The following is a 23483-nucleotide window of genomic DNA, read 5'->3' on the forward strand; positions in this document are numbered from 1 at the left end:
TTAATTGAATTTCAGACGGAAAACTTCGTACTACAAATGGTACGGGATGGCGACAAAGATTTCAACCGTTTTTTAACCCTAAAATTTAGGATAATATTATTCAAAACTAATTCTAAAAAATTACCAACATGAAATTGAAATACTGGTGTGTGCATCGGGGTGTTGGGTGCGGAGCAAGGTGCGATCATATGATGGATGAAGTGGAAGAGCCGAGAAGAGAAGCAGGACGACATGAGATCCAGCCGGAGGTTGGGCGCGAGCGTGGCCATTGGAGTCTGAGTAACCACATATTATGCATCTTACTAAATAATATATTTTACGTGGAGCTGAGTGCACAACACGGAACAAATAGAACAACACGCCACAGTTTAAAATTGAACATCAAATCATTAAAAATTAATTTAAAAAAATTAGCAACAAGAAATTGGAACATAGAGGAACTCATTTTCATGAATAGCTTGATATATAAAATGATTTTTTTCGACCTGGTCAACATGCAACATGCCTATGTATGTTGCATGTAGTGGGACCATCACAATCTTTAGTGTGCCATGTTTGAGACATGTGTAGACCCACATGCACAAAATGCTCGGCTCGGTGCGTTTATATAGGTTTCTTTTCTACTATAAACATAAACCTTGACATAGCTCATTGGCTATGCTTCATGCGTATCTCCTGGGATACCCAGGCTCGAATCTTGGCAGCCACGCATTTCTATTTTTTTACCACGATTTGTTTCGACTAGATAATCTCTAAACTGTCAGACTCGGCTCAAACCCGGCTCGGCTGAACACAACTCCTTCTAGGCTCGGCTCGAGCCGAACTGAGATTAAATCCTGATCGTCCTTGTGTTTCTGCTTATGATACCCTTTCGCTCTTGGGGGTGTATGGAAGCACTGGCATTTTCATAATAAAGATCAGACAGGCAGGACGTAAGGGTTTTACCTCATCGAGGGCCCCGAACCTGGGTAAATTGCTCTCCCCGCTTGTCTGTGAACCGATGTCTCGTGTCAACCTACAGGATTCCATCAACCCTTAGCCCCAATCGGAGGGCATTGCCGAGGAGTACCCTCGACAATTGGCACCTTCTGTGGGAAGCCTGTCGGCACCAGGCATGTCATCGGCAGTACCAGTCACATCTGCGGCGTTCTTACTCGAGTCACCAACGCCGTCAGACCCAAAAGATTCGATCCGATGCGGGTCCTTCGAGTTCGTAACACACCCCGAGGCTCCGCACCTAATCCCTGCAGAATCGTGCGGCGGCATGAACACTACTATTGGTGGTGTCCACTTCATCATCGACTCCGGAGGCTTTCTTCGCCTCCCCAGGTCAAGGCGCGTCTAGCCCAAGGACCTCAGTTTCCGGAGGCGTCACTCCAGCGACAACCTTGGAAGTCCCATCCAGGAACGTGCAAGAAGGCAACCAAGGAAGTTTCGAGGCCACGACGGGGAGAAGAAAAAGACGAAGGGACTCGCGCCGCGAAGAGGAAGAATGAATAGCAACTCACCCTCATTAGTACGAACGAGGATCCCAGGACACACAATCGATCAAGGGCCGCACTCGCTCACCGTATCTATCGACCACGGAGCAGCTTGAGGCACCGTGTTATCTTCACTCTTACATCGATCCGAAGGACAGTCGAGAAAAATCCAGCCACCTGCTAAGAAACTGTCGACAGTTCCTGGAAATTCGGTAGTTCTGCGACGACCTCAGAACCGAAGCTATGTCAAGAGTTCGCACAATGGAGAGAAGGGCAGGATCCTACAGTTACCCACCAGAACCATACGTACCAGAGCCATACGTGCCAGCAGGAGGAGACAAGTATGTACCAACTGAGGTGTTTCCGGAGCCATGCGGGCATGTCAGCATGATTCATAAAACCAGCTTTTCAAATAGAGAAATCAAAAAATTCTCACGAGAAGTAAAGTATGCGGAAGTCGCTATGGTCGATACACCCGAATTCATCGACTGGTCAGATCAAAGCATCTCCTTCAGCAGGGCGGATCACCCGAAGGCCGTTCCTAGGCCTGGTCATGCAGCCCTTGTTCTTGAAGCACAGATCGGAGGGTACAATATGAGCAAAGTATTCATGGATGGAGCAAGTGGTTTGAATCTGTTATTTGCCAACACGGTGAGAGCAATGGGTTTAACAGTCGACATGTTAAGAGAGTCCGACACAGGATTCCATGGCATTATACCGACTCGACCCGCTTATTCTCTCGGTAAAACATCACTGGATGTTGTTTTCGGCACGCCTGGCAATTTCAGGAAGGAAAAAATCGAGTTTGAAGTAGTTGACTGGGAATCTCAGTACCACGCCATCCTTGGCAGGCCCGTGTTTGCCAAATTTATGGCCGTACCTCATTATGCGTACCTGAAACTGAAGATGCCTGGCAACAATGGGACACCAATAACCGTTCATGGAAGCTTTACCCGTTCAGACAACTGCGATAGAGATTTCCAGAAGATCGCCTCGAAGTTCGGAGCCAAGGAAGAACTCAACGCTGTCGACGCCGTCACGGATCACACGCAGCCACCAGCCGACAATCGAAACGTAAGGTCCGACGAGTTTGACGCTGCAAAGGAAGCGAAGAAGCTGCAGGTGCACCCCACTGAGCCGAAGAAGACGGTCAATACCTCGGCAGACCTTATTGATGCATAGGAAGGCGCGCTCATCGAGTTCCTCCGTGAGCGCTGGGAGATATTTGCATGGGAACCATCCGACATGCCAGGTATCCCCAGGGAACTCGCTGAGCACGCCCTCAATGTAGACCCAACAGCCAAACCAGTACAACAGTCGATGCGCCGATTTTCTGAGACGAAGAGAAGAGCAATTGGCGAAGAAGTTAGTCGACTCCGTAAAGCGGGATTCATTCGGGAGCTCAAGGAAGCCGAGTGGGTGGCTAATCCCGTCATGGTGCCAAAGAAAGACACAACCGCTCTTCGTATGTGTATCGATTACACCAGTCTTAACAAGCATTGCCCGAAAGACCACTTTCCACTGCCTCGTATTGACCAGATAGTCGATTCCATAGCTGGATGCGATCGTCTCTCCTTTCTCGATGCATACTCCGGGTATAATCAGATCAAGCTCAAGAAAGAAGATCAGGAGTTAACTGCATTCATCACCGCACACGGCGTTTTTTGCTACAACGTCATGACCTTTGGGTTGAAAAATGCGGGAGCAACTTACCAACGGTGCATGCAAGCCTGCCTTGGAGAACAGATTGGGAGGAACATCGAAGTCTACATCGACGACATCGTGGTAAAGACGAAGCACGCCGCCACTCTCATCGATGATTTGCGGGAAACCTTCGACAACCTAGACAAAATAAAAAATCAAGTTGAATCCGAAGAAATGCTTCTTCGGGGTGCCAGGGGGACAAGTACTCGGATACTTCATCTCAGCTAGAGGAATAGAAGCCAATCTTTTGAAGATCAAAGCTATTCTCGACATGGAGCCACCAAAGAATCTGCACCAAGTGCAGCAATTGGCAGGACGATTGGCAGCGCTTAGCAGATTCATCGCCAAGCTAGGAGAAAAAGCTTTGCCCTTCTATAACTTAATGAAAAAATCAGAAAAGTTCGAGTGGAAAAATGAGGCGCAGGAATATTTCGACAATCTGAAGAAAATCTTATCGACATCCCCAGTCCTCGTAACCCCACGCGAGAAAGAAACACTGCTTATGTACATAGCAGCAACGGCCCAAGTCTTCAGCAGCGTCCTGGTCGTCGAACGGGAAGAAGCAGGGAGAGTTCACGGTGTGCAGAGACTTGTTTACTACCTCAGTGAAGTACTCACGCCTGCGAAGCAGAGATACCCTCATCATCAGAAGCTGGCATACGCAGTATGGAGATCAGCTCGCAAGCTACGACATTACTTCACGGAGCACCCGATTATCGTCGTAAGCGAAGCACCATTGAAGAACATAATGACTAACCCAGAGGCCACGGGTTGAGTGTCCCAATGGGCCATCGAAATAGCACCACACGACATAACTTACGTTAATCGAACGGCGATAAAATCCCAAGTCCTCCCAAATTTCGTGCCAGACTGGATCCAGTCACAGACACCAGCAGCACCCGACATGTCGGGGTCATGGACAATGTACTTCGATGGGTCGAAACGGAGCACAGGCGCAGGAGCAGGGGTGATACTAATATCGCCACAGGGAGATAAGATGAAGTACATACTACGTATGAATTTCTCCCTGCCGACAAATAATGAAGCGGAATACGAAGCACTGCTGCATGGAATGAAGATGGCAAAGGCATGTGGGGCAACTCGCCTGGAAATTTATGGAGATTCAAACCTGGTGGTACAGCAGTCGATGAATTTGTGCGACGCGATCAGCGACAACATGATCGCCTACCGATAGTTGTACCAAAACATGGAAGCCAAATTTGAAGGGTGCGAACTTAAGCACATCGGCAGAGCCAGCAACAAAGAAGCCGATACTCTGGCAAATATCGGATCCATGTGCTCCCCCATCCTAGACGGAGTGTTTTATGAAGTTATCACTCAATGATCGATAAAGGAGAGAGTATCGACACCTCCAAAAACATCGGCTGACGAATCAGAGGCAGTCCTGCAACAGGCAGCAGAAAATCTCCAGCTAAACCTGCGGAACAGGTCCTCCTCCTTGAGCCACTATGGACCAAACCATTCCTAGCGTACCTAACGAAGCAGGAGTTGCCAGAGGATCCGGTAGAAGCAAGACGAATCGTCAGACGGTCAAAAGCCTTCACTGTGGTAAATGGTGAACTCTACAAGCGCATCATTTCTGGTATTTTTCAAAGGTGTATTGCCATTGACGATGGAAAAGCACTGTTGCGCGAGATACACGAGGGAACTTGCGGACACCACGCGGGAAGTAGGGCCCTTGTGGCGAAAGCCTTCATGGCAGGATTTTACTGGCCAACGGCGGCATCGGATGCTCGAGATCTGGTCATGAAGTGCGACCCTTGCCAACATTTCTCACCAAAACCACACGCCCATGCGACAGATCTGATGACAATACCTTTGGCATGGCCCTTTGCTCAATGGGGACTCGACCAAGTTGGACCACTGCCGAGATCGTCGCCTGGAGGACACACGTACCTACTGGTCGCAGTCGACAAGTTCACCAAGTGGATCGAGGCAGTACCTGTTCGAAACCAGAAAGCCGAAACCGTCGTTCAGTTCTTCAGGGGAATAACTTGTCGATTTGGTATGCCTCATATCATCGTCACAGACAACGGAACTAACTTTGAATCCAAAGAGTTTCGAAAAATTTGTGATGACGGAGGAATCAAGCTAAAATTTGCATCAGTGGCCCACCCACAGACCAACGGCCAAGTGGAAAGGATCAATGGTCTCATAGGGGACGGCCTCAAGAAACTCCTTATGGGTGCGGCTGGAGCCTGGGTCGAGGAATTACCATCTGTACTCTGGAGTTTGCGTACTACACCTAACAGGTCGACTCAATACACCCCGTTCTTCCTGGTGCATGGAGCCGAAGCAGTTCCGCCAGCCGACGTTCGGTTCGAAGCTCCTTGGGTGACATCATACACAGAATCCACCTCCAACATCGCGCTGCAGGATGCTGTGGACCTCCTTGACGAAGCTCGGGATATTGCTTTGGCAAGAACAACGGTATACCAGCAGGCGTTGAGAAATTATCACAGCCGACGAATACGCAGTCGAAGCTTTAATGTTGGAGATATGGTACTGCGGCTGAAGCAAGAGAGACCCTTGAAGCTCGAATCTCCATGGGAAGGACCATACATCATCACTAAAGTGATACCAGGAGGAGCTTATCGGCTCAAAAACCCAACTTCGGGAAAACACGTTGAAAATCCATGGAACATCGCACAATTGCGACGGTTCTATACATAGGATACAATTATTTTTCTATTGCTCGACAGCTCTTAAGGTTGCTTTTACATTATGAATAAAATTCTAATCAGGTTTTCTACCTTTTTTCATGTTCCAGGCCTCATCATCCGAACAAACCGTTCGGGGCCCCTATCATTGGCTCTTACTCCCATCGGGAGCGCTGGCCAGAAACACGCTCGCACGGTGTGATGGCGTGTATTTCACACGTTCGTTGGGCAACCCCAAGAGGAAGGTATGATGCGCATAGCAGCAAGTTTTCCCTCAGAAAGAAACCAAGGTTTATCGAACCAGGAGGAGCCAAGAAGCACGTTGAAGGTTGATGGCGGCGGGATGTAGTGCGGCGCAACACCAGAGATTCCGGCGCCAACGTGGAACCTGCACAACACAACCAAAGTACTTTGCCCCAACGAAACAGTGAGGTTGTCAATCTCACCGGCTTGCTGTAACAAAGAGTTAACCGTATTGTGTGGAAGATGATTGTTTGCAAGAAAATAGTAAAAACAAGTATTGCAGCAGATTTGTATTTCAGTATTAAAAGAATGGACCGGGGTCCACAGTTCACTAGAGGTGTCTCTCCCATAAGATAAAAGCATGTTGGGTGAACAAATTACAGTCGGGCAATTGACAAATAGAGAGGGCATAACAATGCACATACATGACATGATAAGTATAGTGAGATTTAATTTGGGCATTACGACAAAGTACATAGACCGCCATCCAACTGCATCTATGCCTAAAACGTCCACCTTCGAGGTTATCATCCGAACCCCTCCAGTATTAAGTTGCTAACAACGGACAATTGCATTAAGTATGGTGCGTAATGTAATCAACAACTACATCCTCGGACATAGCGCCAATGTTTTATCCCTAGTGGCAACAGCACAACACAACCTTAGGGGTTTCTGTCACTCCCCCAGGTGTCAATGCAGGCATGAACCCACTATCGAGCATAAGTACCCCCTCTTGGAGTTAAAAGTAAAAACTTGGCCAGAGCCTCTACTAGAAACGGAGAGCATGCAAGATCATAAACAACACATATGTAATAACTTGATAATTAACATGACATGGTATTCTCTATCCATCGGATCCCGACAAACACAACATATAGAATTACAGATAGATGATCTTGATCATGTTAGGCAGCTCACAAGATCCGACAATGAAGCACAATGAGGAGAAGACAACCATCTAGCTACTGCTATGGACCCATAGTCCAGGGGTGAACTACTCACTCATCACTCCGGAGGCGACCATGGCGGTGTAGAGTCCTCCGGGAGATGAATCCCCTCTCCGGCGAGGGTGCCGGAGGAGATCTCCAGAATCCCCCGAGATGGGATCGGCGGCGGCGGCGTCTCAGTAAGGTTTTCCGTATCGTGGTTTTTCGCATCGGGGGTTTCGCGACGGAGGCTTTAAGTAGGCGGAAGGGCAGAGTCGGGGGCCAGAAGAGGGGCCCACACTATAGGTCGGCGCGGCCGAGGCTTGGGCCGCGCCGCCCTATAGTTTGGCCACCTCGTGGCCCCACTTCGTGTGTTCTTCGGTCTTCCGGAAGCTCCGTGGAAAAATAGGACCCCGGGTCTTTGTTTCGTCCAATTCCGAGAATATTTCGTTACTAGGATTTCTGAAACCAAAAACAGCGAGAAAACGGAACCGGCACTTCGGCATCTTGTTAATAGGTTAGTTCCAGAAAATGCACGAATATGACATAAAGTGTGCATAAAACATGTAGGTATCATCAATAATATGGCATAGAACATAAGAAATTATCGATACGTCGGAGACGTATCACGGAGTCATTAATTAAATACTCCCATCGGGAGCTAAGGTTAATGACACACAAAACAACCAATCCAAGCCTCGAGAAAATACGCGAGTGCTGCAGTCGATGGTTATACTATCGCAAAATGAGGCTCAAACCGGTGCACCGCGTGACGAAGCCAAGCGCCTAATTCCCTCGATTATTCGACGGGTATCGCTCCTACAAAACTTACATATCGACTCCGCAATAAAATTGCAAAATACAACGGAGTCGTCGGGAGAGCAGGCTGAATATATCACTCGGCCGCCCCCGACAATAAATTATCAATCGAATTAACAAATTCGCCAGAACTACATGATGAGCAAAACGCACATCGAATTTACATAAAACAATCTTATGCAGGTACAAGGATATTGCACTCATGACGAGGCTCCTTGGTTCCCTTGGGCCTTCAGATCTCTCTCGATACCTGTCTCCATCCGTGAGATGATGGAATATGCAGGACCTCTAGCGACGTCATAATACTGATCTAAACTTCTCTCGGTGCTTGCTATGGCCTTCAAATCTAAAGACGGATGACATGCCAACACTGAAGCAAAGGCAAGTTCAGCACCAGCCTAGGAGCTCTTTTCGCACCAACGATCGAATCCTCTCGGGAGATTTGAATCGGGTAAACAGAGCAGACAGAGTTTCGGGTGCTTGATCCAGAGGGAACAAAGTCTTCCAAACCATCGTGAGATGAGCGTGGAACTTTTCAAAATAGTAGTGCACCTTCTCTGCCCGATGCTCGAATTTCGCCACGATAACAGCCTTCGGACGATGCAACCATAAATCGTGTTTCGGGTGAGCGACATCAGTCATCGCCTCGATCTTTTCGTGGATCCTCCTGTTCTCCTCAGATTTATCTGAAGATACGACTATAAAGGAACGAATGTCAGCTAAAGAACATCCAAGCTTTGTCAGGAATCAACAGATGGGCTAGCACTTACAGCTCAAACTCTCGGTAACAATATGAAGACGATCGAGAGCATGTTGTTCGATGGCAGTTGCTATTTCACTCTTCCTTTTCACCAACGCTGCCATCGCGTGAAGGGTGGTAATATCTTTATTCAAACGGGATACTTGGCCACGCAAACGACGAACAAGGTCAGATTCATCGCTAGCCGATGAATTTGAAAAAGGTTCGGCACAGGAAGAAGACGAAGGAATCTGCAGTACAACTTTCAGTTCAGAACAACATTAACATAAAAACTCCCATCGGGAGTGCTGGAGTGTATATGTTACATTCAAAAGATTGTTCGTACTGGCTACAGAGCCAAAATAAAACAAGGTCGAGTCAAATTACGTCAGGCCTTAATTACAATTAATAGAGCAAGCATTCAAGGAAGTGCTGACGATGAACCAGGGGCAGCTTCAGGCGCAGATTTGGTCTTTGCCTCATCGACCAGTTTGAGGAGCTGATTAGCACATGTCACTACCAATCGTTTGAAGGGCTCAAGGTCGATTAGATGATTGTTGTCATCCACAGGTAATGCCTTAGACAACTTCTCTAAGTCAGAGCCCATCCCATGACCCATCAACATCTGGAAAGTAAGTACCGCTCCAAACAGGCGGGAACGGCGTTTCAATACCTCTACAGGCTCAGAGGGGCCGATGAGGAAAGCATCTGCCATCTCGCCAAGAGTCTTGTCCTGCTTCACCTTTGGGAAGATCATCGAGTATAGCTTCGACAATGCTCCTTTAGTCTGACATAGGCATCCCCAATGGGCCTGCCGAAGATGGTACCCGGGATTTACTGAAGGCCCACAACTCGAAGGATAAGAAGAATCGGAAGCCCAAGTCATTATTAAGGAAATCTAGAGTTGTATTAGAAAGTACTATTTGTAATCTTGCAGGATGCACTAGTAGGAAAAGCCTTGTCAGTGGCGCACGAAAATTTGATTCTGTGGCGCACGGGTGGTGCGCCACAGAAACGTCGCCACAAAAATAAGCTTTCTGTGGCGCACCTGGTCGTGCGCCACGTAAATAAGGTTTCTGTGGCGCACTTGTTCTTAGGTGCGCCACGGTAAAAGCGTGCGCCACGGAATTGCTTCTTAGTGCGCCACGGAATTTGCTTGTATTATACACGATTTTGTGCTGCCTGCTACACATATGCGCTTTATACACAGCAATACAGTATACACAATACAGATACACAGGTTATATACAAGCAACATTCAGATATAATATAAATATCATGTACATTGCACAGATATAACATAGACATCATCATCACATTACTTAGACCCCGATCGAGATACATATATAGTGGCAAGTGTCAAATGTTTTGCATACAACTCTTAATTCATACAAAATTCACAATTTCGAGATACAAAGTAGTCTTCATCCGGTTCCTCCTTTGCTCCGTCATCTCTACCCACCGAGGCTCGCTTGCATCGGGGTCCTTCCATCCAGTTCCTACTATGATGAAAATGGAAGAAAGTGAGACCAACAAGTATCCGATGCACAAGAGAAATGGAATAAATGCCTCATACATTGTTGGTCAACACAAATATTAACATTCAGTGGACGGTGTAAGTGAGACCAAGTCCGATGCACAAGAGATTGATATTTGTGCTATCTTACCAGGCTCACTTACGCCGCCCCGAGTGTACGGTGACCAAACATTTTAATCATCGGCATTTTGAAAATGTCAAAGCAAATGGAATGACAAAATGGAATAAGTGCCTCATACATTGTTGGTCAACACAAATATTAACATTTAGGGATGGCGTCAGTGAGACCAAGTCCGATGCACAAGAGATTGATATTTGTGCTATCTTACCACGCTCACTTACGCCACCCCCAAGTGTACGGTGACCAACATTTTAATCATCGGCATTTTGAAAATACCAAAGCAAATGGAATGACAAAATGGAATAAGTGCCTCATACATTGTTGGTCAACACAAATATTAACATTTAGGGATGGTGTAAGCGAGGCCAGGTAGGATGCACAAGAGATTGATATTTGTGCTATCTTACCAGGCTCACTTACGCCACCCCGAGTGTACGGTGACCAAACATTTTAATCATCGGCATTTTGAAAATCTCAAAGCAAATGGAATGACAAAATAGAATATGTGCCTCATACATTGTTGGTCAACACAAATACTTTGCAGAAGGGCCCCTTTCCCCGGTCGGCGTTCCGTCAACGGGTGCTTGACGACACAACAACGCCGATCCGCATCTCCGGCGCAGAACCACGCCGGTCCTCGCTGTCCGGTGAACGAGTCCTTGATGCAAAGACCGTGCCGGCCTGCCCAGCATTATGCCGGGCCGTGTTGCCGCGCTTCAAGCCGTGTGTCCCGCGCCTGCACTGTTCGCCTTCTTGCCGGTGAACCAATAGGCTGATCGTTGGAATAAGGAAACCGATGACAGCCGGTCGCAAGATTAAATTGCGATCGGCCGTCATCGGCTTCCTTATTCCAACGATTAGTCTATTCGTTCACCGGGCAAGAAGGCGAAGAGTGCAGGGCGCATGATCGACACGGCCCGAAGCGCGACAACAGGGGTCGGCATGATGCTAGGGAGGCTGGCACCGTCTTGGCATTAAGGACTCGTTCACGTACTCGGACGGCGAGAGAAGAAAAGTGGTGCTGCGCCGGAGAGGCATGTCGGCGTTGTTGTCTCATCAAGGACTCGTTCACGGAACGGCGGCCAGGGAAAGGGGGGCTCGTCTACAAAGTATATTGCGGCGTATAGGTGACCAAACATTCTAATCATCGGCACTAAAATGGAAGAAAGGCCAATGCAATTAAGAAGTAGCTAGTATGAACTAAATGGAATGCCTCATACTTTGTTGGTCGAAACAAATATGAACATCCCGGGATGGCGTTAGTGAGGCCAGGTAGGATGCACAAGAGATTGATATTTGTGCCATCACACCAGGCTCACTAGCGACACCCGGAGTGTACGAGTTGACCGAACATTCTAATCATCGGCACTAAAATGGAAGAAAGAGCCAAGTGGTATCAACTAAATGGAATGCCTCATACTTTGTTGGTCGAAACAAATATTAACATCCGAGAGATGGAGTAAGTGAGGCCAGGTAGGATGCACAAGATATTGATATTTGTGCCATCACACCAAGCCTCACTTGCTCCACCCCGAGTGTACGAGTGATCGACCAACCATCTAATCATCGACAAGTAAATCACTTGGGGTAATGTTAAAATGTTTGTCTCCATATTTGGGAGACATTTTTAATATTGGAGTCTAGCTAATGGAAATCAAGAACTAGTCTTGATCTCCAAATGGTGATTAGAGGGAATTTATCTATTATATAATTAAAACAACAAACAATAAACGGCTAAGATTAATCAATTACCTAGCAATTGGAAATAACGGCTCAGATTAAGAAGTAACGCCCACGACTCAAAATTATAAATAATTACCCATCTATGCCATCGTTTAAAGTACATGTCCTGTTAAACCTAATCTAACCATCTAAGCAGGCAGCCGCAATTTTGTGTGTCTTCAGGCGCTGCCTCTACCCGTTGCCGTTGCGTTGCCGCCGTACTTCGATCCCATGGCCGTTCACCGTCTATTTCCATCGGAAACTCACATCTGGTCGATTCTCCTTATGCACACATCGACGAGGTCAGGTTTCAATTAATAGTCCTCTCATGCAGCCGTGCAGCCAAGAGTTCGATCGATGGATGGAAGTGGACTTGCCTCATGCAGCGGTGCAGCCAAGAGTTCGATCTATATGGATGAAAGTGGACTTGCCTCATGCACCCATCAATCAGCATCAGGTTTCAATCACTCGCCTCATGCATATACTGTGGAGCCAATGGTAGGATCGATCGATGGATTGGAGTTGCCTCATGCATCCAGCCGAACAACCCGTCAACATGAGCGTTTCTTTCTCTTCTCCATCCAATTATTTATTTAGAATATAACATAAATCTTCCAGGTCAATTTGGTTAGCATTTGGAGAGCAAACAAGCAGTAGCCATATCACTCAATCCAATAATATAGTAATTTGGATCATAAGGCATCAATTAAGGAGGCAACCAGGGACAAATTAAGGGAAACATTTGATGATCCAGTAAGTGCATGACACTTTGAGCTACCCAAGAATAAAGGCCAACAGTGGATAAACATCTGCTCAACCATTTCTTGCACTAGAGGAAAAGTAACCAACATTTAAACTTGAATAGTCAAGTGACACTACAAGCAGCTCACACACACATGCAAACACATGTGTTGACGAGTAACTAATGGATATCAAGAACTAGTCTTGATCTCCAAATGGTGATTAGAGGGAATTTATTCATCTTAATTAAGCAACATTAGGGACAAATGGGATCATGCAAGGGACTTGGATCATTTGGATCATAAGGCATCAATTAAGGAGGCAACCAGGGACAAAGGGAAACATTTGATGATCCATTATCATAGGGACATAAGTCAAGATGCTCAAACACACATAGCATGCATGGAGCAGATGCTCCAAAGGGATTATTCATCACTTGGTATATAGACCAAGTGATGCTGGCAAAAGAGAGGCCAATCAAGAACCAAGTAAATCCGGTAAGTGATAGATATGCCTAAACAAGCAACAACACATAGCATATCCCGAGCTAACCAGATGAGACAAGTCTTGGTAGCCAACTGAATCACCTAGCACCACCTAGCCTTTTAAAACCATCGAAACAGTCCTTTTTCTTCAAAGGATACCACAGAGTGGCATTCATTTACATGATCCCCTACTGTGGATATCTCTATTTTCATCAAAGCCAACACAAGAAATAGAAATTTATCATTACTCAGCTTGAGTTCAAAACAAAGTCTGGGGTACCATAAGGGATTATTCATCACTTGGTAGTAACCATCATAAGCATTCCATTTAAATCACACATTTTAGTATATGTTCTTATCCAAGTTTTTGCCTCAGCCTTTGCATCATTGGCTGAGCTAAGACATCAAGCTTCTGGCCAGGGAGCATTCTTTATTTTTAGGGAACTATATGAACTATATGCACATGATCCAGTAAGCATCCCCACTAATCAGAGCATTATAAGCATACCATAAGCTCACAAGAATCCATCAAGTAAATCATCATGGGTCCAAAAACTTGGGGTCCAGTAAAACTAATCCCAACGGAGAATTACTTGGGGTCCAGAAAACTAATCCCGAGCCAACCAAGAGCAACTATAAATATGTATGTATACAAGCCCACCAGTAGCATTTCATGCATTTAAATTCCTATGAACCAGTTAACCTCACCGAGCACAACAAGCATTTAAATGAACAAGTAGCATCAAATTCCTATGAACCCATCAAGAAAATTGTTAACGCTTAACCTCACCGAGCACAACAAATGAACCAGTAGTAATAAGCCATCAAGATTAACAGTTAACCTCACCGAGCACAACAAATGAACCAGTAGCATCAAATGAACCAACCGAGTAGCAATGCATCACTAGCAACAATGCATCCAGAGCCAACAAATGAACCGAGTAGCATCAAGATTAACGACTAAGCATCACTAGCAGCAATGCATCCAGAGCCAACCGAGCGAGCATTTCGTCGAGCACGTTGTGCTCGCGCGGGGAGGAAGAGGGAGGGGAGGGAGGGAGCTTACCGACGATTTGGACAGTTGTGGAGGAGCTCACCGACGACGACGGCAGGGGTGGAGGTCGCGGCGGCTCTTCCACCTTGACGCGGCGGCGGCTCCTCCACCTTGACGCCGCGCCGGCCCCTCCTCCTCCACGCCGCAGCGGCTTGTGCTGCTGGGTGGCGGGGATGGGTGGAGCGTGGCGGCATCCGGCCCTCGCGGAGGAAGGCGGCGGCGGCGGCGACAGCGACGGCATCGCTCGCCATGGAAGGCGGCGGCGCGGGGAGAGAGGGGAGAGAGGGGAGAGGAAGTTCTGTGGCGAGGGAGGGGTACGGCCTTGATATAGTACACGTTAGTTTCGTGGCGCACCGAGACAAAGTGCGCCACGTAAAACATTATTTTTGTGGCGCACCGTCGCCGTGCGCCACGGAAGAAGTAATTTCTGTGGCGCACCGAGGTTTGTGCGCCGTAGAAATTGTAAAACCAATGGTTGGGGGTGACAGGGTGTGGGGCCCACCAAGTTTTTGTGGCGCACGGTTTAGTAGTGCGCCACAAAATTAAGCTATTTCTGTGGCGCACCGAGCTTCGTGCGCCACAAAATAAGTTTCTGTGGCGCACTCAAAACGGTGCGCCACAGAACTAAGCTTCGCCTATAAGGGTTTTCCTACTAGTGATGGGTTGGAAACCCTCCCGGACTTTGTAACTTGTGTATTACGAATCCCTCGGCTCCGCCTCCTATATAAGGGGGAGTCGAGGGACAAAGAAAGCATCGATTCATTGTCTCACAAAACCCTAGTTTTCACATCGTCGAGCACTTTTCGGCTGAAACCTTCGAGATCTACTTGCCCTCTACTTTCGACTAAAACCCTAGTCTACAACTTGTAGGCATTGATAAGTTAATCCCTTGTCAATTGGCGCCGTCTGTGGGAACTAGAGGTGTCAAGGAGCTGATCTCGATGACACGTTCAAAATCGTCGACTTCATCAACTGGAAGCAACGCAATGGATAGAGGTAAACAGATCGAAACTGGTCTAGTCGATTTTGTTCCTCACCCGCCCTCCCGTTTGGATGCATATGCGTATCTGGAGGAGCCCATGGAGATGACGTTCGGAAAGTTCCACTTCCGCGTCGAGAAAGAAGGAGTGTATCGTCTCGAAATTCCGATCTCGTCGGGATTATCGGCGTCGATCCAGATTTTTCGAGTTCAGCATCATCAATCGAGTCAGGCGACGAGGAGATTTCATCGCCACGCTTCATCAGCACCAAGGCGAGTGAAAAACTCGTCAAGATCTTCAGCGACATGTCCTTCGAGTCATCTGCGGACTCCTATATAAGCAATGACTCGAGCGACACCGACAGCTTCAACTTCATCGACAAATCCATCACCGTTGGAAAGGTCTTCACCAATCTCTATGATGGTGTCACCAAACCCGACAAAGTTCAGAATCCAAAATATCATCAGATCTACGCAATTGGAGAACCAAGCCGGACAGAACCAGCGACGTCAGAGGCTTTCGATGATGCGGGAAATCCGTATGTCGATCCCGCAGATCTCGCGCGAGGTTTGGGAACAAAATATATCGGAACAGGAACACGAGAGATGGTGCAATTTCCGCAGGCCGTATGGGATCGAGTCGCAAGAGCTATCGATGGTACAGAACTAATGACCATTGCGGCAACACCTGAGGAGTCACAAGCGTATCAATATAGGCTTGCCTGTATCAGGAGGGAGCTCGATAAACAGAAAATCGAGTTAGACAGGAGGCATGAAGCAGCCTCCGCATCATGCAGGCGAAGGGCAGAGCTAAGTCGACATTCAGGAACTTCGGGAGATAGTCATAGGGAAGCTCGAAGGAGAGCGATATCCCGTCTGCAAAATATACCTGAAGCAGAGAGAGAAAACTTAGTTCAAAACCTCGACATGTCTTTTATGTCAATCGACACGAGGGGGAATATTATTCCCAAAACACCGGAAGCTGAGTATATGGCGACGCAAGCCTTTATCCTCGCAAATAGACCACCTCCCGGAGATCCAAGAGAAGCATTGTACAATATGGCCATGGCAGGAGTCGGAGTTATGGGAACAGCATTCGTAACTCCGCCTCCCGAAGGATCAGCAAGGCAAAATAGTCCACGACCCGCTATAGCAGCACCAGGTCCCGAGAGAACAAATGCAGCACGAGACACAGCAGCACAAGCACGGGTGGACAGAGCACGACAAAATAGAAGGGAACATCGGCATTCCCAGAGATAGATGACGAGGATATGTGTGGGCTGCCATGCTTTACAAGGAGGGTCCGGAAAACTCGAGTTCCTTCAGGGTTTAAATTACCTGACAATTTCAAAAAATTCGACGGCCTGCAAGATCCAGAGGACTGGCTAGTTGATTATCTCGAGACAGTGAAGCTGATAGGAGGAACTAGAGCAACAGCCATGCAGAGCATCCAAGTACATTTGAGTGGAGCCGCAAGATCTTGGATAAAGAAGCTTCCCCCGGGTTCCATCGACAGCTGGGATAGTTTTGAGGATGTGTTCGTCAAGAACTTCCGATCTACCTGCAAAAAACCCACGTCATTAGAAGAGTTGAGATCGTGTCGACAAAAGCATGATGAGTCCATGAGAAAGTACATACAAAGGTGGAACATCATTAAAAACTCGGCAGAGAACATATCTGGCGAGAGAGCGATAGATGCGTTCGTAGCAGGAATTCGACGAGGCGACTTTGTCGAGGACTTGGGGAGAACTAATCCAAAGACAGTATCAGCATTGATGGAGATAGCAAACAGGTGGGCAGATGGAGAGGATGCTGTTCACAATAAACGGCACAGGTCGCCTGAAGAGGACCGCAGTCGAAATTTCCAAAATAGGCGACGATTTTCTCGGCAGTACTCGAGTTACGACGCTCCTGGTCAAATCTCGGCTGGGTTTCATGCAAGCGCTGGAGGAGGCAATAGAGATGACTATCAAAGGAGTAGTGAGCAGCGAGGCGACAATAGATATGATTCTTGAAATAACATGCAGAATAGTGGGCCAAGATTCCAGAGACCTTTCGTGTCCCCCGAGGACATGATTAACGGGCCGTGTCAGATGCATTTTTATCCCGACAATAACGGAAAAAGACAGTCAGGACATCTGCAGAAAGACTGTCGAAATTTTCAAGCAATGCTAAGGTTCGCGGGGCAAGCCAACGCTCAAGCGACAAATAGAAATCCTCAAGGGCCCAGGAGCGAGATCCACTTGCCACCTCCTCCCGCAATTACGGACAAAAATCGACACCAGCTCAGAATAGCGGCAGCACCACACCCACCTCCATATGTTGATCCTAACTCCAACGGCGCGGTCTCGATGATTCAGAAGGGTAGGCCGTCCAATAGAGCTCAGAAAGTAATCTCGCGACAATTGTTCATGGCATAGAAGATGCCTCCACCAACGATCGAGTACCTAAATTGGTCAGGGCAAGACATCGGCTTCACAATTGCGGATCACCCGCAGCAAGTTCCTCGACCAGGGCAATCAACACTTATCTTACCAGCAGTAATTGCAGGATTCGACGTATCTCGAGTGTTTATATATGGCGGCAGCAGTTTAAACCTTATGTATGCATATACGCTAAGGAAGATTAACATCTCACTAGCAAATCTGAAACCAACCGACACACGTTTCCACGGTATCACACCAGAGAAGCCAAGTTACCCATTGGGGAAGATCAATCTCGACGTTCAGTTTGGGACCCGAGAAAATTACAGAATAGAAAGGCTTGAGTTTGAAGTCGTGGATTTTCCATCGCAATATCACGCTTTGTTGGGACGACCAGCATATGCCAGGTTTATGGCAGTACCACATTACACATACTTGTTATGGAGGTTACCTGGACCTAAGGGACCAATCACAGTCAAAGGAAGCTTTGCGTTAGCTGATAAGTGTGACAAGGATTTTCATCGACTGTCAGAAACTTTCGGGATGCAAGCAGAATACATGGCGTCAAGGATCATGACTGATTATGATGTGCTGCCAGATGTAGGGAGGCCTAACAAAGAACCAACCTTTAACACAACGAAAGATTCCAAGGAGGTACAGATTCACCAGACAGATCCGAAGAAAACGACGTCCATCGCAACAGACATGAACCTCGCATAGGAAAGCGCGCTCGTCGAGTTCCTCCGTGAGCACTGGAAAATCTTCGCATGGTGTCCAGCTGACATGCCAGGAGTACCCAGGGAACTTGCCGAGCACCACCTAAACTTGGATCCAATAGCGAGACCAATTAAGCAACCTTTGCGGCGTTTTTCGGAACCAAACCGCAAAGCAATGCTGTCAGAAATTGATCGACTCAGAGAAGCTGGTTTCATTAAATAGCTGCATACAGAGGCCACGTGGGTAGCAAACCCAGTGCTGGTCCCGAAGAAAAACACTAAAGTCCTTCGCATGTGTGTCGACTTTACGTGTCTCAACAAGCACTGTCCAAAGGATCACTTTCCCCTCCCAAGGATCGATCAAATTATCGACTCCACGGCAGGATGTGAACGTCTTTCCTTCCTGGATGCATACTCTGGTTATAACCAGATCAGGTTGAAAGAAGAGGATGAGGTCAGAACAATGCCCTTTGGTCTGAAAAACGCGGGAGCAACATATCAGCGGATGATGCAGAAGTGCTTAGCAACACAGATTGGGAAAAATGTACAAGTGTACATTGACGATGTTGTTATAACGTCAAAAAAGGGGGCAATGCTAATCGAGGACCTAAAGGAAACTTTCGACAACCTCGACAAGTTTTGTCTCAAGCTGAATCCGACGAAGTGTTCTTTCGGCGTCCCTGCAGGAGAACTTCTCGGGTTCCTAGTCTCAGCAAGAGAGATTGAAGCTAATCCAGAAAAAATTCAAGCTATCGTAACAATGAGGAAGCCAACAAAGTTTAAAGAAATACAGCAGCTAACTAGGCGAGTCGCAGCTTTAAGCAGATTCGTCGCCAGGCTGGGAGAAAAAGCGTTACCGTTCTACGCTTTAATCAAGCAAGGAGAGAAGTTCCAGTGGAACGAAGAGGCAGATAGAGCTTTCGAAGATCTCAAGCGCACAATTTCGACACCACCAATCTTGGTGGCACCTAAAGAGAAGGAACCACTCCTGTTATATATTGCAACCACACCTCAGGTGGTCAGCACGACACTCGTTGTCGAAAGAGAAGAGGAAGGAAAACTCCATGGAGTGCAGAGGCCGGTATATTTCATCAGTGAAGTTTTATCGCCTTCAAAACAGCGGTACCCGCAGTACCAGAAGTTAGCATATGGAGTGTTTACAACCGCAAGAAAATTGCGGCACTATTTTTCGGCACATCCGATAATAGTGGTCAATGAGGCGCCCTTGTCCAATATACTAAACAATCCAGAGGCTACGAGTCGTGTCTCCCTTTGGGGAATAGAGCTTTCCCCTCGGGGCATCACGTATGAAAAAAGAAAAGCAATAAAGTCGCAAATTCTGCCAGATTTTATTGCAGAGTGGATGGAGTTACAAAATATAGGACCCCCGGATCTATCGAGAACTTGGACTATGAACTTTGACGGGTCCAAGAGGTTAGAGGGAGCTGGAGCAGGCGTGATACTAATATCACCTGAAGGCGACAAATTAAAGTACGTCTTACGGATGACGTTCCCAAACGCGTCTAACAATGAGGCAGAGTACGAAGCTCTTATACACGGGATGAAGATGGCGAAGGCTTGTGGAGCAACTCGACTAAAAATCTTTGGCGACTCACAATTGGTGGCCCAGCAAGTCATGAACCAATGTGATGCAGTCAATGATAGCATGGTGGCATACAAAGAAGTGTACAACGAGCTGGAGAAGCTATTTGATGGATGCGAAGTAAATCACATCAGCAGGCTCAACAATGATGAAGTTGATGTTCTTGCAAACATCGGGTCGCAGTGCCTCGCAATACCACCAGGTGTGTTCTGGGAAGAGATAACCGAGAGGTCTACAAAGCCGAAGAAGGCACAGAAGAAGCAGAAGGATGGTAAAACCTCGACAGATCCTAAAGAAGCACTAGAAGAAGAAGAGCAACATGAGCTAGTGATGATGGTGCAGGTCCCATGGATGCAGGTGTACATATCATACATCTTAAGGAAAGAAATACCCGACGACCCAGTTGAAGCAAGGCGAGTTATTAGACGATCCAAAGCTTTTACGGTGGTTAAAGGGGAGCTGTACAAGCGAAGTATTTCGGGTGTGTTACAAAGGTGTGTTACACCCGAAGAAGGAAGGATAATTCTGAAGGACGTACACGAAGGAATATGTGGTCATCATGGAAGCAGTCAAGCTATCGCAGCCAAGGTTTTCAGAGCATGATTTTATTGGTTGACAGCAATCGAGGATGCGAAGGAAATAGTGCGAACTTGCGACGCGTGCCAAAGATTTGCTGCAAAACCTCACTTTCCTGCAGCAGAACTGATGCCAATACCCTTATCTTGGCCCTTTTCTCAGTGGGGTCTCGATATGGTGGGAAAATTACACAAAGCTTCGCCAGGAGGATATGAGTACATGCTCGTCGCTGTCGACAAATTCACGAAGTGGATAGAAGCAAAGCCGATAAATTCACCAGATGGAGGATCCGCAATTAAATTCGTGAAAAGCATTGTCTTTCGGTTCGGAGTACCTCATAGCATCGTCACGGACAATGGTAGTAATTTCACATCCAAGGAATTCAATGCATTCGCAAACCAACGGCCAAGTCGAGAAAGCCAATGGTATCATCTGCAATGGTATCAAGAAGTGCTTGTTAGGACCATTGGAAAAAGCTCGACATACTTGGCCAGAGGAGTTGCCAAGTGTGTTGTGGAGTATCCGAACAACACCAAATACGGCGACACAGGAGACTCCGTTTTTTCTGGTCCATTGAGCTGAGGTAGTATTGCCAATAGAGATAGAGCATGATTCTCCAAGAGTCATGGAGTATGATGAAGAAGTTTCTAGAAAAGCATTGGAAGACGATGTCGACGCATTGGACGAAGCTCGAGGTGAAGTACTATCACGGGTCACCAAGTATCAACAAGACTTGAAAAACTACCACAGTCGACGTTTGCGGCCAAGGTCTTTTTAGATTGGAGACCTAGTCCTACGACTCAATCAAAATAGTACTGAAAAACTCGAGTCGCCATGGCTTGGCCCTTACATCATCACAGAAGTAATCGAAGGAGGAGCGTACAGGATAAAGGACAAGAAGACGAGGGCTCCCGAGCAAAACCCCTGGAACGTAGCACAACTCAGGCATTTTTACGCCTAGAGTCGAAATATTGCCTCCTTGTAAAAATACAATGTACTGAAACGCCCGCGAGTTTTCAGACGCACTCTTTTCCTTTTTCAGGGCACCGAGTGGGGCTGGAAAAGGTTTTTAATGAGGCGGGCTCGCGGTGCTGCAATATAATAAAGATAGTGGAGATATATATCTTTTTCTTCGACAGGCTCGGGGGCCTGTGCCCAAGAGTTACAATATATATCACCGAAAATATTTCGCCTTGGTGCAAAACACCTTGCAAAATAAATGAAGATACAAAATAGCGATCGGCAAAAAAGGCTCGGGGGCTCGTACCCGCAAATATAGTATACTCAATATAATTGGCCTTGGTTTAAACCTCGCATACACAATAAAGAAATTCACCACCGAAACACTCGGGGGCTTGACAAAAAATCAAGGAAAACATATCTAGCGGCTTTTCAATATAGATTATGTTTACAATATACAAGGTGCAATAATTGAGAAAACTCGGCAAGACAAAGGAAAAATTATTCACGGCCGCCTAGTATGTTATCTATGGTCATTCGTTCACTATTGGAAGTACGAGTACTACGTTCAGCATAGCTACCCTTCACGAAGAACTCAACATCCATCCGAAGCAATTCATCCATCATGTCTTCTGCTACAGGCTTCACCACATCATCAATTTTGTCAATATTCCTTTTCCTCTTCGCCATCTTGGCTAGGCACTTGGCAACAATTCGACTCATGTTTAACTTCGGATAGCAGATTTGTATCATAATCATAGCAAATCTCGCGCCAGCAGGCATTTGAGCCCATACAAATCCATGGATTCGAGGTGCATCCCGGAACTTATCCATCAGAGCAGGCAGGGTTTCTGGCATCTTGTTGCGCGGGAACAAGGCGCTGTAAACTAAGGACAATGTCCTTGCACAGAAGTCGAGAAAGTCACGGACCTGACCCGCACGATCTTGAAATCTGATGATTTGGCGAGTACGTTCAGGTGTAACCCAAAAATTAGAACCATGCTCCGAGGCAAGCCTGAGAAGCACATTTGATCGAGCTTCAACACGTTGATCTTCGGTAGCAGTATCCAAAAAAGAACCTGTTTTCAGCGGAAGAATAAGAAAGGAGAGAAAAACATTGGGAATAAAGATAAGTATGGTCAAGTGAACGAAGTATACCCGCCATATCCAAGCTGGAATCAATCATTAGCTCAAGCATGTAATTCTCTCGTCGAGAAGGTTCGGCAGCTGCAGCAACTGCGTCCTCTTTTGCAGCTATAGCATCCTGGGCTTGTTGAAGCGCAATTTTTTTCTTCTCCGAGGATTTTCGAGATTGTTCCATTATTATAAGTGCCTGCTTCTTCATAGACTGGAGCTGTTGACGAAGTTCTGCCAAGTCTTCTGTTGAACCCCTACTTGAGGAATCTTCGGCACATTCATCATCGACAGGCACTTTCTTTGAGTAGGATGAGGTGGGAAAAGCATCGGCAGGACGAGGAGTTGAAGTGTAGTTGTCAAAAATCAACTGGAAATAAAAGTTTCGACATCAATCATCAAGCAAAATAGATTTCCATTGATATTCAAAGTATTTACATGGCTATTACAAAAGGATGGTTCCTAATGAACCAATGGGACGGTTGTCGCCAAAGCTACAACGGCGACAGAGTCAAAAGAAGAAAACAGCATAAAAAAAGAAGACAAGGTGGTCTACTTGACCTCCGGCTTCGACGAGCTGGGAGCAGGAGTTGGCTTGCAACCAAGGAAGGCAAGGATCGGCTTTGAGTTGGGCTTGGCAGCCTTAATCAAAGATTGCCATTTCTTCGTCTCCATCTTCTTTATATCGCCAACCTTAGCCCAGTCGACGTCTTGTTGGCTGTCAGCAACCAGAGCAATGGTGCCTTCAACGCCAATCTTCAGGCCTTCTTGGCGAAGTTTAAGCCCAAGATCTTCTTGAGAGTTGAAGCACTTGGCGAGAGTTGTGAAAATCTTGGGTT

The sequence above is a fragment of the Lolium rigidum genome, chromosome 5 (assembly GCF_022539505.1).
Source record: "Lolium rigidum isolate FL_2022 chromosome 5, APGP_CSIRO_Lrig_0.1, whole genome shotgun sequence".
NCBI lineage: Eukaryota > Viridiplantae > Streptophyta > Magnoliopsida > Poales > Poaceae > Lolium > Lolium rigidum.